The following is an 18,129-nucleotide window of genomic DNA, read 5'->3' as shown; positions in this document are numbered from 1 at the left end:
AACTTTACCATAAGCCTTCCCCTCATAGGCTATGGTTTCAGATTCAGTTCTCAGAGTTTGCACATTATCATCAGCCCATATTAGTGAGGCATCATAATGTTTGTCTTTTTGATTCTGGCTTACTTCTCTCAACATACTGTCCTCAGGGTCCATTCACCTAGCTGTATACCTCACAACTTCATTTCTTCTTGCCCCTGCTCAGTATTCCATTATATGTATACACCACAGTTCACCATTCCATTTATCAGTCAATGTACCCTAAGGCCACCTCCATCCATTGTGAACCATGAACATGGCTGCCATAAACATCAGTATGAAATGTCCTCTCATGTCCCTATCAGTTCTTCCAAGTATATACTCAATAAATGTGTTGCAGAACCATATGGAAATCCCATAGTTAGCTTCCTGTGGAACCATCACACTGACTTCAAGCTGGGCTGTGACAGTCTACTTCCCTACCAACAGGGAATAGGTATATCCCTCTCTCCACATTTTCTCCAGCACTTTTATCTCTCTGTTTATTATTCACAATTTTATTCACACACTGTACAATCCACCCTAAGTAAACAATCAATGGTTCCCAGTCTAATCACATAACCATGCATTCACCACCACAATCTATATAAGGACTTTTCAATCTCTTCCCCATAGAAAGAGGAAAAGGAGAAAATGATGAAGAAAAAATATACAACAGAAAGAAGAAAAATAAAAATAAAATACAATGAAAAGTTCAGAAGACATCACTACTATCAAGAATCCCATATCATTCCCTTATATCCCCCTCTTACAGACATTTAGCTTTCATATATTGCCTTTGTTACAATTAATGGAAGTTTCTTACAATGTTACCATTAACTATAGACACTAGTTAATAGACACTAGTTTGCATGATTGTATTTTCCCCTACACTATCCAATTTTCAATACCTTTCAATGTTGACATTCATTTGTTCTCCCTCATGTAAAAACATTCTTATATTTGTACATTTAATCACCATGATTAACCACTCTAGGTTTTGCTAAGTTATATAATTCCAATCTTTATCGTCTATGTTTCTTTCCAGGGTCATGCCCTTAGCCTGCCTCCTTCAACCATACTCACACTCATCTTTGTTCGCATATTTACAGTATTGTCTTACCATCACATACTATTATGCTATCCATTCCATTTCTGGATCTATGCAATCAATCCTGTTGAAACTTCCATACTCCTTCAGCATCAAATGCCTGATCTCTAACCTCTTTCTATCTCCTGATAACCTGTGTTCTCAACTCTCAAATTTTGCTCATCAATGTTAGTCCATGTTAGTGAGACCACACAGAATCTGTCCTTTTGTTTCTGGCTAATTTCACTCAAAGTGATGTCTACTGTATACCACTTTTTCTTTCAGATTTTATGTTATATATTATTTTTCTTTTTTTCCTCTCTCTTTTTACCCTTACTGATAGTCTTCATTTCTACAGTCTTCTCCAAACCTCTCTCTTTTCTTTTCCTATCTGCCTCTATGTTCCTTTTAGTATTTCTTGTAGAGCAGGTATCTTGTTCACAATCTCTCTCAGTGTCCCTTTGTCTGAAAGTATTTTAAACTCCCTCATTTTTGAAGGACACTTTTGCTGGATATAGAATTCTTGGTTGGCAGTTTTTCTCTTTCCGTATCTTAAATATATATACCATTGCCTTCTTAACTCCATGGTTTCTACTGAGAAATCTGCATATAATCTTAACAAGCTTCCTTTGTATATGATGGATTCCTATTATCTTGCTGTTTTCTGAATTCTCTGTCTTTGGCATTTGATAATCTGATTGTTGAGTATCTTGGAGTCAGTCTACTTGGATCTATTCTGTTTCAGGCATGCTGTGCTTCTTCTATCTGTAATTTTATGTCATTCATAACAGATGGGAAATTTTCAGTGATTATTTCCTCCATTATTCTTTCTGCCCCCTTTCTCTTATCTTCTCCTTCTGGGACACCCATGACACCACATTGATGTGCTTCATGTTGTCATTCAGTTCCCTGAGACCCTGCTCATATTTTTCCATTCTTTTCCCTATCTTTTTTTTGTGTAGGATTTCAGATGTCCTGTTCTCCAGTTCCTGAATCCTTTCCTCTGCCTCTTCAAATCTGCTATGTATGTCTCCATTGTGTTTTTCACCACTTCTATTCCTTTCATTCCCATAAATTCTTCCAACTGTTTTTTCAATCTTTTGAGTTCTTCCTTATGTTCACCTAATGTCTTCTTTAAATCCTTCATCTCTTTTGCAATATCTCCTTCAATTCATTGATTTGATGTTTGAATTGATTTGGAGATTTAATTAATAATCAGCTGTTTCAATTCCTGTATCTCAGTTGAAGTGCAAGTTTTTTCCTTTGACTGGGCCATATCTTCACTCTTCCTAGTTTGATCTGTAATTTTCTATTGTCTAGGCATCTGGTCTCCTTGATTACTCCAATCAGATTTTCCCAGATCAGATGTGCCTGGGTCTCAGGAGAGGGCTGTATTCAGTATCAGGTTTCCCTGATGGAGAAACCCAGCAGATTGTCAGACTTTCCTGTGAGGCCTCTAGACTCTGTGCTTCTCCTGTCCTGCCCATCAGGTGGTGCTTCTCAGCTCACAGCTCCCCACCAGAGTAAAGAGGTGTGATGTATTTAATTCTCAGTAGACCCTGTCCTGGCCAGGGACTGAGGGTGTCAGAAGGCAAGCTTAAGATGTTTCTGTTTTCTTTTCCCTTCCCCCAGACCCTTGGATATAAGTTCTCTGAGGGAGAGCTGCCATTTGAGCTGGGCCCCACCCACCCTCAATTTCTTAGGAAAATAAGCCCTTTAGGAATTTTCTTCTACACTTGAGTTTTTCCTTTAACTCTCTATCCTAACTCCACCCTTGCCTGGGTCAGTGCTGACAATTGAAAATGACTGAGGGTTTCTCTAATGAGCTACTTAGAATGAGAGAGGAAAAAAAGGGAAAAAAAGCAAGAAGTCCCCTTTTCAGAGCTAGTTCCCAGCACTCCAGTTCAACAGGCAAGAACTGTAGTTTGTACCTAGTTCTGTGTGACTGTTTTCTTTGGACACTGCCCTTTTCCAGTATTCTGAGCTCAGCCAACTCCAAAAGCCTCTGTTTTAATTTATTTATGTATTTCTTTTCCATGAACCCCATCTCCTCTCTGCCAAGATAAACCTCTGTGTTCCTTTCCTACTTGCTCTGGGTTTATCTGTGCTCATAGCATGTATTAAGTAGTCCAAATTTGTTAATTAAAAACCACAATTGGAGACTTGTTAAGCTACATTCCCTTGCTGCTGGAAGGGATTTCTTCTTTTTCCTACAGCAAAGTTTTGCAACTCAGCCTGCCATGCCATTGTGGGAGAGGCACCAGCCCTGCAGTTTGGGGAACTTTATTTACAGGTCTATGCTGTGATCTCAGCCATTCCACCTATTCCTGACCGTTTTATGAGGTCTGGTCACAGATGTCCCCTGTCAGTTGTTCTATACTATTTTCTAGTTGTTCCTGCCTATTTACTATTTGCTCTAGGGACTAATTATATCCACACCTCCCTATGTCACCATCTTTTCCCACCCTTCTTTATTGCCATTTAAGTTATTCTTTACTCATCAATTTAGAGTCTTTCTTAGGGGACCCATGCTATTTTCATATACTTTTATGTATAAAAAATGATTTTTTTTAAAAAAAGCTGTTTTCTTGAGACATATTCACATACAATATACCACATATTCCATCCAAAATATACAATCTATGTCTGTTAGTATAATCACAGAGTTGTAGATCCACTACCACAATCAATTTTAGAACATTTTCAAAACTCCAAATAAAACACTTCTTTCAATACTCAAAAAACCCATACTCCTATCAGTCAACTCTCAATCCCTCAATCCCAGCCCTATGCAACTACAATCTAATTGTCTCTATAGATCCATTTATAGTTGCATTTTATACACATGCTATCATACCTTAAGTAGTACTTTGTGTCTAGATACTCTCATTTAGAATAATGTGTTTTAATAACTGTTTCTGTTTTTCTTTTAATTAAAGAAGTCATGTAAAAGTACAACATTCCTATGTACCCCCTATTTTTGGCACTTTTGGATTGGTGTAATACCTTTGTTACAATTGATGAAAGAATATTAAAATATTAATCTTAACTGTAGTCTGTAGTTTGCATTGTGCATTTTTACCCATATACCATACTATTATTAACACCTTGTAATAGTGATGTACATGTGTTGTAATTCATGAAAGAATATTATTATATTTGTACTATTAATCACAGTCATCATCTACAACCTGGTTCACTGTGTTATACAGTATTACCTTTTATCTTCTAACTTTCCATCTAGTAACATACATGACACAAAACTTCCCTTCAATCACAGCCACAAACAAAATTCAACATTATTAATGACACTCTCCACAATCCATTCCCATATATTTATAATCAACCTAAATACAAGTTCTGTATAAATTAAGCAACAGCTCTCCATTCTCTACCCCCAGTCCCTTTCCTGGTAACCTATAGTCTAGATCCTAACTCTATGAGTTTGCTCATTATAATTTGTTCTTGTCAGTGATATCACACAGTATTTGTCCTTTTATGTCTGGCTTATTTGACTCAACATAATGTCCTTAAAGTTCACCCAAGTTGTCACATTCATCAGGGTGTCATTCCATCATATTTATATACCGCATTTTGTTTATCTACTCATTGGTTGATGGTCACTTGGGTTGTTTCCATGCTTTGGCAATCATCAATAATGATGCTATGATCATTGGTGTGAAATGTATGTTCAAGTCCCTGCTTTCAGTTCTTCTGGGTATCTGCCCAGTAGCAGGATTCCCAGATCACATGACAGTTCTATACTTAGCTTCCTGGGGAAATGCAAAACCATCTTCCATACTGGCTGCACCTTTTTACATTCCCACCAGCAGTGAATAAGTGTCCCTATTCCTCCACATCTTCTCCAACACTTGTAGTTTCCTATTTGTTTAATAGCAGTCATTCTATTAGGTGTGAAATGATAGCTCATTGTGGATATTATTTACATTTCCCTAATAGCTAGTGATGAACATATTTTCATGTAAATTTTGGCCATTTGTATTTTCTTTTTGGAAAAATGTCTATTCAAGGCTTTTGCAAAATTTTTAATTGGGTTGTTCAATATTTTATTATTGAGTTTTAGGATTTCTTTATATATTCTGGATATTGAACCCTTAATGGATATTGGATTTCCAAATATTTTATCCCATTGAGTAGCCTGCCTTTTCATTTTCTTGACAGAGTCCTTTGAAGCACAAGTTTCTAATTTAATGGAAGTTCTATTTATCTAATTTTTATTTTGTTGCTTGTGCTTCAGGTATAAAATATAAGAAACTATTGCATAACACAAGACTAGAAGACCCTGCCCTATGTTTTCTGCTAGGAATTTTATAGTTTTATTTCTTATGTTTAGTTCTTTGATATATTTTGAGTTAATTTTTTTATATGGTGTGAGGTACTTGATTTTTCTATGATGTGAGTTAAGGATCCATCTTTACCCTTTTGCATATTTATATCCAGTTTTCCCAGGACCATTTGTTAAAGTGACTATTCTTCCCCACTGAGTGGACTTGGCACTCTTGTTGAAATTCAATTGGCCATATATGAGAAGGTTTACTTTTGAACTCTCAGCTCAATTCCATTGATCTATATGTCTGTCCTTGTGCTGGCACAATGGTGTTTTGATTTCAGTGGCTTTGTAATAAGTTTTAAAATATGGAGGGGTACATCTTCCAATTTCATTCTGCATTTTCAAAATGACTTTGGATGTTTAGGGACCGAAACCCTTCTATATATACTTGAAGGTTGACTTTTCCATTTCTGCATAGAAAGTTGTTGGAAATTTTATTGGGATTATGTTGAATCTATACAATCCTTTGGGTAGAATTGACATCTTAACACTATTTAGTCCTCTAATCTGTGAATGCAGAATGTACTTTCATTTATTTTGGTGTTCTGTGATTTCTTTCCACACTATGTCATAGTTTTTGTGTGCAAGCCCTCTTGCAACCTTGCTTAAATTTATTCCTAGATATTTAATTTTTTCATTGCTGTGTAAATGGAATTTTTCCTTGATTTCCTCTTCAGATTATTCATTATTGGTGTATAAAATACTACTGATTTGGGGGTACTGATCTTGTAGCCTGTCACTTGGCTGAATTTGTTTATTGGCTTTTGGAGCTCTTTTGTGGATTATTCAGGATTGGCTATATAGGATCATGTCATGTACAAACAGAGGGTTTTACTTCTGCCCTTCCAATTTGGATACCTCACATTTATATTTTTGACTAATTACTGTAGCAAGAACTTCCAATACAAGGTTGAATAACAGTTGTAACTGTGGGCATACTTGTTTGTATTTATCTTAAAAGGAAACTTTTAGTCCTTCCCCTGTGAGTATTATGCTATCTGTGGGTTTTTCATATATTCTTTTTACATCTTGAGGAAGTTTCCTTCAATTTCTAGGATTCTAAGTCCTTTTCTCCCAAGAGGTGATGTTGGATTTTGTAAATGCTTTTTCTATATCAATTGAAAATATGATCATGTGTTTTTCCCTTTATTCTGTTAATTTGGTTTATTATACCAGTGGATTTCCTTATATTGAACCAATTTTTCACACCCAGGATAAGTCTTACCTGATCGTGGTGTACAATTGTTTTCATGTGCTGCTGGTTTGGGTTTGGCTACTATTTTGTTAAGGATTTCTATATCTGTATTCATAAAAGATATTGGCCTGTAATTTCTTTTCCTCACTTTCATTTCTGATTTTTATTTGTGTTCTCTCACTTTGTCTCTTTGTCATTCTAGGTAAATGTTTGTCCATTTTATTCAGAAAAACAGATTTTTATTTTGTTGATTCTCTTATTTCAATTCTCTATTTAATTTATCTTTGCTCTAATATTTTTATTTCATTCCTTCTGCTTACTTTGGATTTAGTTTTCTCTTCCTTTTCTGGATCCTCTAGATGAAAGGTTGCATCTCTTTTCTGAAACAAAATAGAGTGTAAGGAACAGTAAGAAGGTCCAGTTTGTATGTGATCTAAATCCAACAAAGAAAGAAGACAGGCAGAAGCAACATTCAAAAATAAAATGACTGAGATATTTCTGTAATTTATCATATTGTTCCTGGTCCAACAAGACAGGTAGAATCAATAGGTGATCAATATTGTGAGATTTATTACAAGGAATTGTCTTATTCAGTTGTGGGGGCTGGCTAGGTAAGTTGGAAATCCAGATGGCAGGCCATCAGGAAAGACAGTCTAGAACTCTTGAGTCTGGGTTGAAGCTGCAGTTCAGAGGCAAAATTTCTTCTTCAGGGTAGCTTCAGCTCTACTTTCAAGGCTTTTCCATAGATTGAATCAGGCCCATCACATCATCTATATTCAACTCCCTTACTTAAGTTCAAGTACCTATGCACATTAATTACATCTAGAGTATACCTTCAAGGCAACAGTAGATTAGTGTTTGATTGAATAATTGGTAACCTAGCCAAATTGACAAAATACCATCAAACTTCTAAAGCCATGGTTTCAAGAAGCTCTACAAAGAAAACAACACCTAGGAACTTCATTGTTAAAATTCAAGGAAAAAGAGAGAATCCTGAGAACAGAAATGAAAAACAAAAGATATTACTTCCAAAGGAACTGAAAGAAAACTGACTTCTCACCAGGAAAAATATAAATGAATGAATGAATAAATAGATAAATAAAGGCATTGAAATAAAACACAATGGAAATATTTCATCAATGTGTTCAAAGGAAATATCTGTCAACCTAGAATTATACACCTAGGAAAAATTCTTCAATTTGGCTAAGCCGGAGTGTCCACCTGTTTGTCAAACATTGGCCTCAATGTTGCTGTGCCAGTATTAGTAGATGGCATTAGCATCTAAACTACTTTAGTAGTTTAAATTACTTTAGCATCTTAAACTAAGTAGTGAAATTACTCTCCATAATGTGGGTATGACTCATCTAAATATTTGGATGCTTTAAATGCAAAGAACTGAGGGTTCCATTTCTTCCAGAGTGGTCTTTTAAAAGCACAGGTGTTATCTAAAATATCTACCAAATCCAGTTAATCTATATGATTTTTCCTGTTATTTTTTTAGAACCCATTACTACATGGCATTGTTTTCCTGGATTCTTTTCTTTGATATTGTCCTCTCCTTCCACTAGAATAAAATATGAGAATGAAATGAAAGAGCAGGGACTCATATTCATTGACTGCTCTCTCTCTCTATATATATTTGTGGAATGAATGAATAAATATCTCTTCCTGGCCTGAAATTCTTTAAAACCTCTACATTGGCATTTAGAGAAAAGAGAAATAATATTTCAAGGCAGTGGGCAAATGCTCCCATCTTCTGGATCTGTACTGACCTCTGCTAACCAACTGGCTCTGTCCTGTAAATGCATCAACCACATTTCTAAGCAGCAATTGCTTATGGAAAATAACCCCTGAAAGCTGAATTGCATGTGGTATGAGAGCAGCTATGAACTATAAGGCCTGATGCATGCTTGGGGCTCCTAAGCATGGCTTGTCATGAACATGTCCCTCATGGGAACCTGGAATGATATAAAACTTAGATTGCTGCAAATGTTAGTGCTTTATGGGGATGAGGCTTTGTGGTATGCATGTATTGTTTGTCTTTCTTTTTCCACCCTGGGGCAAGTTAGACCCTCCACTTCTGTGTGGACTAAGGTAGTAAGTTTTGCAACTATACTGTGCCAGTTTGAATGTATTGTGTTCCCCCAAACACAATTATCTTTGATGTGATCTTGTGTAGTCAGACATTTCAGTGTTGATTGGAATGTAATTCTTTGAGTGTTTCCATGGAGATCACCCCACCCAACTGTGACTGATGACTCTGGATAGTTTCCATGGAGGTTTGACCCTACCCATTCAGGGTGGGTCTGAATTAGTTCACTGGAGCACTATACAGGCTCAGACAAAAGGAGTGAGCTTGCTACAGCCAAGAGGGGGACACTTTGAAGAATGCACAGGACCTGAGAAAGGAGCAGCAGATGAGAGACAGTTTGAAGATGGCCATTGAAAGCCAACTTTTGCTCCAGAGAAGCTAAGAGAGGACAAAATGCCCCCAAAGCAACTAAGAGTGACATTTTGGAGAGAAGCTGAAGCCTAGAGAGGAATGTCCTGGGAGTAAGCCATTTTGAAACCAGAATTCCAGAGCAGAAGCCAGCCACATGCCTTCCCAGCTGACAGAGGTTTTCTGGAAACCATTGGCCATCCTACAGTGAAGGTACTGGATTGTTGATGCATTACCTTGGACACTTATTGGCCTTAAGACTGTAACTGTGTAACCAAATACCCCCTTTTATAAAAGCCAATCCATTTCTGGTGTTTTGCATTCTGGCAGCATTAGCAAACTAGAACATATACCCACTGGTACTGAGCATGCCATATGAAAGTCTTGTGAATCTTAGTGTTTAATTAAAACAATGACAAATCAGGAATAGTTAGAGTGGGGGTATACCTACAGAAAACTCTACTTTGTCCATAGCATCATTAGATAAGAAGGATGGAGCCTTGAAGAGACTTAAGAGACATTGTCTTGCTGGGACCATCCACTGAAGGTCTAATGGCCAAATTTTGTAGCAGCTGACAGGGGATAAAGCTTGTTCAACCTGGAAATAGAAGAGTCTACTGCTGACATCTAGTGATGCCATGTGAAAATATGGGTTCAAACACTAGTCACAGGATGAGAGGTTTTCCTGAAAAAATGTGAGAATTATGTATATATATGTGTGCCAGCTTGAAACGTTTATGGACCCTGGAAGAGCATGATCATTTAATCCAATCTTTTAGGGTGGAAACTTTTTGATTGTTTCCATGGAGAAGTGACTCACCCAACTCTGGGTGAAACCTTTGATTACATTATTTCCATGGAGGTGTATATCCTGCCCATTCAGGGTGGGTCTTGACTGGTTCACTGGATTACTTAAGATAATGCAAGAGCCAACACAGATGCTTGCTGATGCTTAGAGACACTTGGATAGGTGGACAGAGGGACATTTGGAGATGCTAATCTAAGAGACGAAGCCCAGAGTTTGCCCTGGAGAAGTTGAGAGGACCCCCAGATGTTTAGAGAGAACCATCATGAGAGAAAGAAGCAAGCATACACAGGAGCTGAAAGAGAGGAGCTAAGAGAAGCCAGATATTTTGGAGAAAACCTTTGAAACTAGAACCTGGGATCAAAGGACAAGCAGATGACAGCCATGTGCCTTCCCAGCTGACAGAGGTGTTCCAGACACCATTGGCTGTTATTCAGTGAGGGTATCCGCTTGTTGCTGCTTTGGTTTGTACACTTTATGGTCTTAGGACTGTAAATCTGTAACCAAATAAACCCTTTTTATAAAAGCTGATCCATTTCTGGCATTTTGCATAATGGCAGCTCTAGCAAACCAGAACAACAGACAACACTGTTGCCTATTCAAACATCAGGGTGATTGCCAAACACTAGGTCCCACACTCCTCAAGCATTTGGGTAGTAACTGGACACTTTGCCATCTCTGGGGCATAGGCTCAAACCCTCAGAACCATGGGGGTGGTAGCCAGAAACTCCTCAAGCTGCAGGGAACAGGCTCAACCCTCTCAGAACAGGGCAGTTGTGGCCAGACTCTCCTAAATTCCCAAAGAATATGCTACAACCTCTCTGAAGCCAGGGGAAGCTGCACTCTACCTGAACAATGGGGCAGAAGTCTCACTTTCTGCAAACTCCAGGGCACACTTACCCTTTCCATGTATACTGTTAGGTCTGCTCTCCTGACCTGAGGTGACTTTGTCCCCAACTCAGCTTCCATGGTTCTTCCTCTGAGGCTATTTTTCCTTCACTTTGCCCCTTTTCTGTCCCATTTAGTCCAGGCTGGCAGTGGTTTTATTCATACAGATCACACAACAAAGTTTTTTGTTTCAAATGCAGCACACAGGTGTACCAACCATCAGACAATAGGATTTTCTACAAATCCTTTCTGGATAATTCCATCTCCAATTCTGACTCACACTGAAATGGCTGACTTGTTCTATGTTCAGCTAAATCCTCACATGGGGCTTTATTCTCTGGGAGCTAGCTTTATAGAAACAAAATTTCCTGTTAAAATAATTTCTGGTCCCTCTGTACCAAAGAGTTCAGTTCTCAGCTTGTCACTCTCATCTCACATTTTATTATGAGCTGCAAGAATCCAGGCTGCATTTTTCATATTTAATTTGGAAATTTCCTCAGCTAAATATCAAATTTTGTCACTTTCAATTTCTGCCTTCCATTCAACACCAGGAATCAATTTTGCCAAATTGTCTGCCACTTTAAAACAAATATAGCCTCTCTTCAAATTTGCAAGGATGCATTCATCATTTCTAACACCTCATTGGAGGTACACTTAGCATCCATATTTCTACCAACAGTGTCATCAAAGCAATCTATGCTTTTTCTTTGAAGCTCCTAACAATTCTTCCAGAATCTTCCCCTTATACATCTGTGAAACCATTCCAGCATTTTTTGGTATTTGCATCTTTGGACACTCAAATTCAGTACCAAATCTATGTTGGTTTGCTAAAGATTCCAGAATGCAATATACTAGAATGAGTTGGCTTTTATAATTGGATTTATTAACTTACAAATTTACCACTTTAAGGCCATGAAAATCTCCAAACAAAGATATTAATAGGATGATACCATCTCTGAGGAAATTCTGCCAGCATCTCAGACACCACTCTAACATGGAAGTCTCATGGCAGATGTCTGCTTGTGCTTGTGCTGCTTTCAGTTTCTGTCTTCAGTGGCTTCCTCTCCCAATTTCTGTGGGAGCATCCTTGCTTCTCAACTTTGTTGAGATCTCTGGCTTTCTCTTACTTTATCCTCTCATAAAGGACTGCAATAAAAGGATTAAGAACCAGCTGGAATGAGGTAGATCACATCTCAATTGAAATAACCTAACACAAAGATCCCACCCAAAATAGATCTGCTCCAACAGAAGTAGGTTAAAAGAACATGGCATTTTCTGGGTTACATGCAGCTCCAAACCAAAACATTCAGGATGGAATATACAAAAACTGTAGGATATTATCAAAAGGTGTTAATATACATGTGATTGGATTATCAGAGAACACAAAAAATGGAAAGGAAATGTTTGAAATAATAATGGCTGAGTACTTTCTAAACTAATTAAGACACAAAAGCACAGATCATATAACATGAAGAAGAAGAAATTCCCAAAATTTTACACTGAGGCATAATGCCAGAAAAAAAACACAAACAAAAAAATAATCTACAAGTTATCCCAGGGGTTGGTGTGTGGGGAGAATAGAACTTCTCTATAGAGGAATAAAATTTTAAAAATAAAATAATTAAAAAAATGTAGGATATAAAAAAGCCACTGGATGACCATAAAGAAGAATTCATAAGCTTGAGAAAACAAATGGAAGAATTCATGGGAATGAAAGTCACAATTGAAGAGAAGAAAAACAAAATTGAGACATACAGCACTAGATCTGAACAGGCAGGAGAAAGGATCAGTGGACTGGAAGACAGGGCATTTGAAATTGTACTCACAAAAGAACAGATAGGGAAAAGTATGGAAAACCTCAAGCAGAGATTTAAGGAGTTGAATAACAACATGAAGCACAATGATATATGTCTTATGAGTGTCCCAGAAGAAGAGAAGGGAAAAGGAGCAGAAAGAATAATAGAAGATATAATCATTGAAAATTTCCCAACTCTTATGAAAGACATGAAATTACAGATTGAAGAAGTACAGTGTACCCTAAACATAATATATCCCAATAGACATACTCCAAGACACTTACTGATCAGATTGTTCAATGTCAAAGACAAAGAAAGAATGCTGAAAGCAGCAAGAGTAAAGCAATCCATGCCATACAAGGGAAGCTTGATAAGACTATGTACAGATTTCTCCACAGAAACCCTGGAGGTGAGAGAGCAATGGTATGATATATTTAAGATACCAAAAGAGAAAAACTGCCAACCAAGAACTCTATAGTTGGCAAAATTGTCCTTCAAAAGTAAGGGTGAGCTTAAAATATTTTCACACAGTCACTAAGTTTATGAATAAGAGACCAGCACTATAAGAAATACTAAAGAGGAGGAGGAACTAAAATGGCAGCATAGAGAGGAGTGGAAGACTGTTAGTCTCCCCCTGGAACAATTCATAAATGACCAAGAAATTAGTAAATAACCTGGAATAGCTGTGGGGAGACAAACATGACTGACCACTCATCATCCACTAACCTGAATTGGGAGGAATGCCCAAGATCACAGCATAAAATCAGTAAGTAAAACTGTGGACCCACACTGAGAGCTGAGAGCTGAAAGCCCCTCCCTCATTGAAGCCTCATAGTGCTAGAGAGCAGCACTTTCTCAGCCCAGCTCCAACTGGGGTTTTAATGTTAGCTGCTCAATACAAACAGCAAATCCTCAACAAGCAGACAGAGGCTTTTGGTGATGTTTGACCTTGGGAGAGTCAGGGGACATATCTATCTCAGGATGAGGAGCCCAGATGATCAGGTGCTATCTCTAGCTGATGGGTGAAACTGGGAGCTTTTCTGTCCCTTTCTCTGTGGAGAAAATTCAGCCTGCAGTGCTTTCCAGTAAAGATAGCCTCAGCCATTTTAAAATCAGAACACTTTGATCAGCAGAGTCAGAGAAACAAAGAACTTATTGATATGCAGTGACCCCTTTGGAGGGGGCATATCTTCCCAATAGGAAAGTGAGAAGCCCTGCTCTACTGCCCATCTTTCCAGAACCAAACACCAATGCCTGGGGGAGGAGATCCACAGGCCACACCCTCTTACACCAGCTAGTGACAGGCTGACAAGTGCACCTGCTGGGCAGAAAAGCACAGGTGTATCAATCCTCTAAGCAAAACCATCAGGAAAACCAGATACTGAATATTTCCTCCTTCTGTGACCTGAGCCTATTCTCATCTGGGAAAACCTGTATGGTTGGCCTAGGAGGTAAGATGCCTAGACAACAGAAAACTACAACCAAACACTAAGAAAAACAAAGCTATGGCCCAGTCAAAGGAATAAATGTACACTTCAACTGAGATACAGGAATTTAAACAACTAATGCTAAATCATACAAAAATTTTAGAGAATATTTGACAAAAGAGATAGAGGCTGTAAAGAAAACCCTGGGCATACATAAGGCAGAAATCAAAATTTCAAAAAAACAGCTAGTAGAATCTATGTAAATGAAAGGCACAACACAAGAGATGAAAGACACGATGGAAACATACAACAGCAGATCTCAAGAGACAGAAGAAAACACTCAAGAACTGGAGAACAAAACACCTGAAAGCCTACATGCAAAGGAGCAGATGGAGAAAAGAATGAAAAAATATTAGCAACATTGCTGGGAAATTAAGGATGAAACAAAGTACAAGAATGTGCATATTATTGGTGTCCCAGAAGGAGAAGAGAAGGGAAAAGGGGCAAAGGCAATAATAGAGGAAATAATCAATGAAAATTTCTCATCTCTTATGAAAGACATAAAATTACAGATCCAAGAATTGCAGCATATTCCAAACAGAATAGATCTGAATAGGCCTACTGCAAGATACTTAATAATCAGATTATCAAATGTCAAAGACAAAGAGAGAATCCTGAAAGCAGCAAGAGAAAAGCAATCCATCATACACAAAGGAAACTTAACAAGACTATGTGTGGATCTCTCAGCAGAAACCATGGAGGCAAGAAGGAAGTGATGTGATATATTTAAGATACTGAAAGAGAAAAACCACCAAGAATCCTTATATCCAGCAAATCTGTCCTTCAAATATGAGAGGGAGCTCAAAATATTTTCCAACAAACAGACAATGAGAGACTTTGTGAACAAGACACCCACCCTACAGGAAATAGTAAAGGGAGCCCTACAGAGTGATAGGAGAAGACAGGAGTGAAAGGTTTGGAAAACAATTTTGGGAGATGGTAGCACAGCAATGTAAGTACACTGAAAAAAGATAACTGTGAATGCAGTTGAGAGAGGAAGGTTGGGAGCATGTAAGACACCAGAAGAAAGGAGGAAAGGTAAAGAATGGGACTGTGTAACTTGGTGAAATCTAGAGTGTTCAACAATTGTGATAAAATGTACAAATATGTTCTTTTATGAGGGAGAACAAGCAAATGTCAACCTTGCAAGGTGTTAAAAAGGGGGAGGTATTGGGGGAGGGATGCAATGAATGTAAACTAGATACCATAACTAACAGAATCATTGTATTAGGCTTCCTTTAATGTAACAAAGGTGATATACCAAGGTAAATGCAGATAAGAGGGGGATAGGGGAGACATGTTAGACACTTGGCAATGATGGTATTGTCTGACTCTTTACTCTACTTTGATTTAAGTTTACTTTTCCTTTTGCTACTTCCTAGCTGTCATTTTTTTTCCTCTTTCTTTTGCCTCTCTACCTTCTTTGACTCTCCCTCCTGCCTTGTGAAAGAGATGTAGATGCCCTTATATAGATAGTGGTGAAGGTGGTGAACACATAAATATGTGACCGTACAGAGAGCCATTGATTGTTTACTTAGGATGGAAAGTATGGTATGTGAACAAAACCATCTTAAAAAAGATGGGTTGATGACAAAACCTCGAGGGCAGTATACTGAGTGAAATAAGCCAGACATGTAAGGACAAATATTGCATGGTGCCACTGATAAGAACTATTGATATGTAAACTCATAGACATGAAATATAAGGTACCAAAATATAGGATGAGGCTTAAGAATGGGGAGCAGTTGCTTTGTATGAGCAGAATGTTCAAGTAGGATTGAACTTAAATGTTTGGAAATGAACAGAGGTTTTGGTAGCAAGTTGTGAGAATAACTAACAGTGCCAAATGGCATGTGAATGAGGTGGAAACAGGAAGCTCAGAGTCATATGTGTCACCACAAGGAAAGTTGGAGGTCAAAAGATGGGAATGTATAAAACTGAATCCTGTGGTGGGCAATGTCCATGATTAACTGTACAAATATTAGAAAACTCTTCCATGAACCAGAACAAATATATGACAATAAAACTAGAAGTTAATAATAGAGGGGCATATAGGGAAGAAATATATACCTGTTGCAAACTATATACTACAGTTAGTAGTACTTCAACATTCTTTCATAAACAATAACAAATGTATTATACCAACAGTATGAGCCAACAATTGCGGGGGGCTGGTTAGGGATATGGGAGGATTCAAGTTTCCTTTTCTTCTTCTTTTTTTTCTTTTTTCATCTTTCACTTTATTTCTTGTCTGAAGAAATGAAAATGTTCTAAAAATTGAACAAAAATTAAGCGCGATGATGCATGCACATCTGTATGAGGGTACCAGGGGCAACTGATTGTACACTTTGGATCTCTGGATAATTGTATGGTATCTGAACAATCCCAATAAAAATTTTAAAAAGACATCTAGAAAACAAAAACAAACAAAAAAGAAATACTAAAGAGAGTGCTACAGGCTGATAGGAAAAGACAGAAGAGAGCATTTGGAGAAGAGTGTAGAAATGAAGACTAATAGGAAGGGTAAAGGAGAGAGAGAAAAAAATAAGATGCAACAAATAAAATCCAAAAGACAAAACGGTAGAAGAAAGTATTGCCCTTACAGTAATAACACTAAATGTTAGTGGATTAAAATCCCCAATAAAAACACATAAACCAGAAGAATAGATTATAAAACAAAATGCATCTATATGCTGTCTGCAAGAAACTTACTTTAGACACAAAGAAAGAATATGCTGAAAGTGAAAGGTTGGAGTCATGCAGACAACAAACAAAAAAGTGGGAGTAGATACATTAATATCAAATTAGATTTCAAATATAAAACAATTAAAAGACAAGAACACATTATAAAAGACTCAATAAATAAAGAAAACATAACAATCATAACTATTTATGCACCAAGCAAGAGTGCCCAAAACTATGAGTCAAACACTGAGAACACTGAAGGGAGAAGTAGATAACTCTACAATAATAGTTGGAGACTCCAATACATGGCTCCATCAATGGATAGAATATCTAGAAAGATGACCTATAAGGAAACAGAGATGTTGGCTTGTCAGATAAATGAACTAGACTTCACAGATTTTATAAAACAGTATCCCCCACAACAGCAGGATACCTCTTTTTCTCAAGTGTTCATGGAACATTCTCTAAGATAGACCACATGTTGGATCCTAAAGCAAGTATCAATAAATTTGAAAATATTGATATTATACAAAACACTTTCTCAGATCATAACAGAATGAAGTTGGAAATAAATAACAGGTGAAAGGTTGTAAAATTCACAAATATATGGGGGCTAAACAGCACAGTCTTAGAAAACCAGTGGGTAAAGGAAGAAATTACAGAATTTAGTAAATACCTCTTGACAAATGACAAAGAAAACAGAACATACCAAAAATAATGGGATGCAGCAAAGGCAGTGCTGAGGGGGAAATTTATGGCCTTAAATGCCAATATTAAAAGAGAAGAGAGAGCAAAAATTGAGGAATTAACTGTCCACCTGTATGAGCTAGAGAAAGAACAGCAAACTAACACCAAAGCAAATAGAAGGAAAGAAATAACAAAGATTAGAGCAGAAATAAATGAAACTGAGAACAGAAAAACAATAGAGGGAATCAAAAAACCAGAAATTGATTCTTCAAATATCAATAAAATTGGTGGACAACTTACCTAGGCTAACAATAAAAACAAAAAGAGAGTGGATGCAAATAGATGCAATCAGAAATGGGAAAGGAAATATTACTGACCCTGCAGTAATAAAGGAGAAAATGAGAAGATACTATGAGCAACTATAAGTTAATAAACTAGACAATTTAGTGAAATGGACAACTTTCTAGAAAAGCATAAACAAATATTGACCCAAGAAGAAATAGATGACCTCAACAAACCAATCACAAGTAAAGATATTGAGTCAGTCATCAAAAAGCTCCCAAAAAAGGAAAACTCAGCACCAGATGGCTACACTTGTGAGTTCTACCAAGCATTCAAGAAAGAATTAGTACCATTCCTTCTCAAACTCTTCAAAAAATTGAAGAGGATGGAAAGGTGCCCAACTCATTC

This window comes from Choloepus didactylus, chromosome 4, assembly GCF_015220235.1.
Source record: "Choloepus didactylus isolate mChoDid1 chromosome 4, mChoDid1.pri, whole genome shotgun sequence".
NCBI classification, from domain to species: domain Eukaryota; kingdom Metazoa; phylum Chordata; class Mammalia; order Pilosa; family Megalonychidae; genus Choloepus; species Choloepus didactylus.
Note: the sequence above shows the minus strand (reverse complement) of the source record.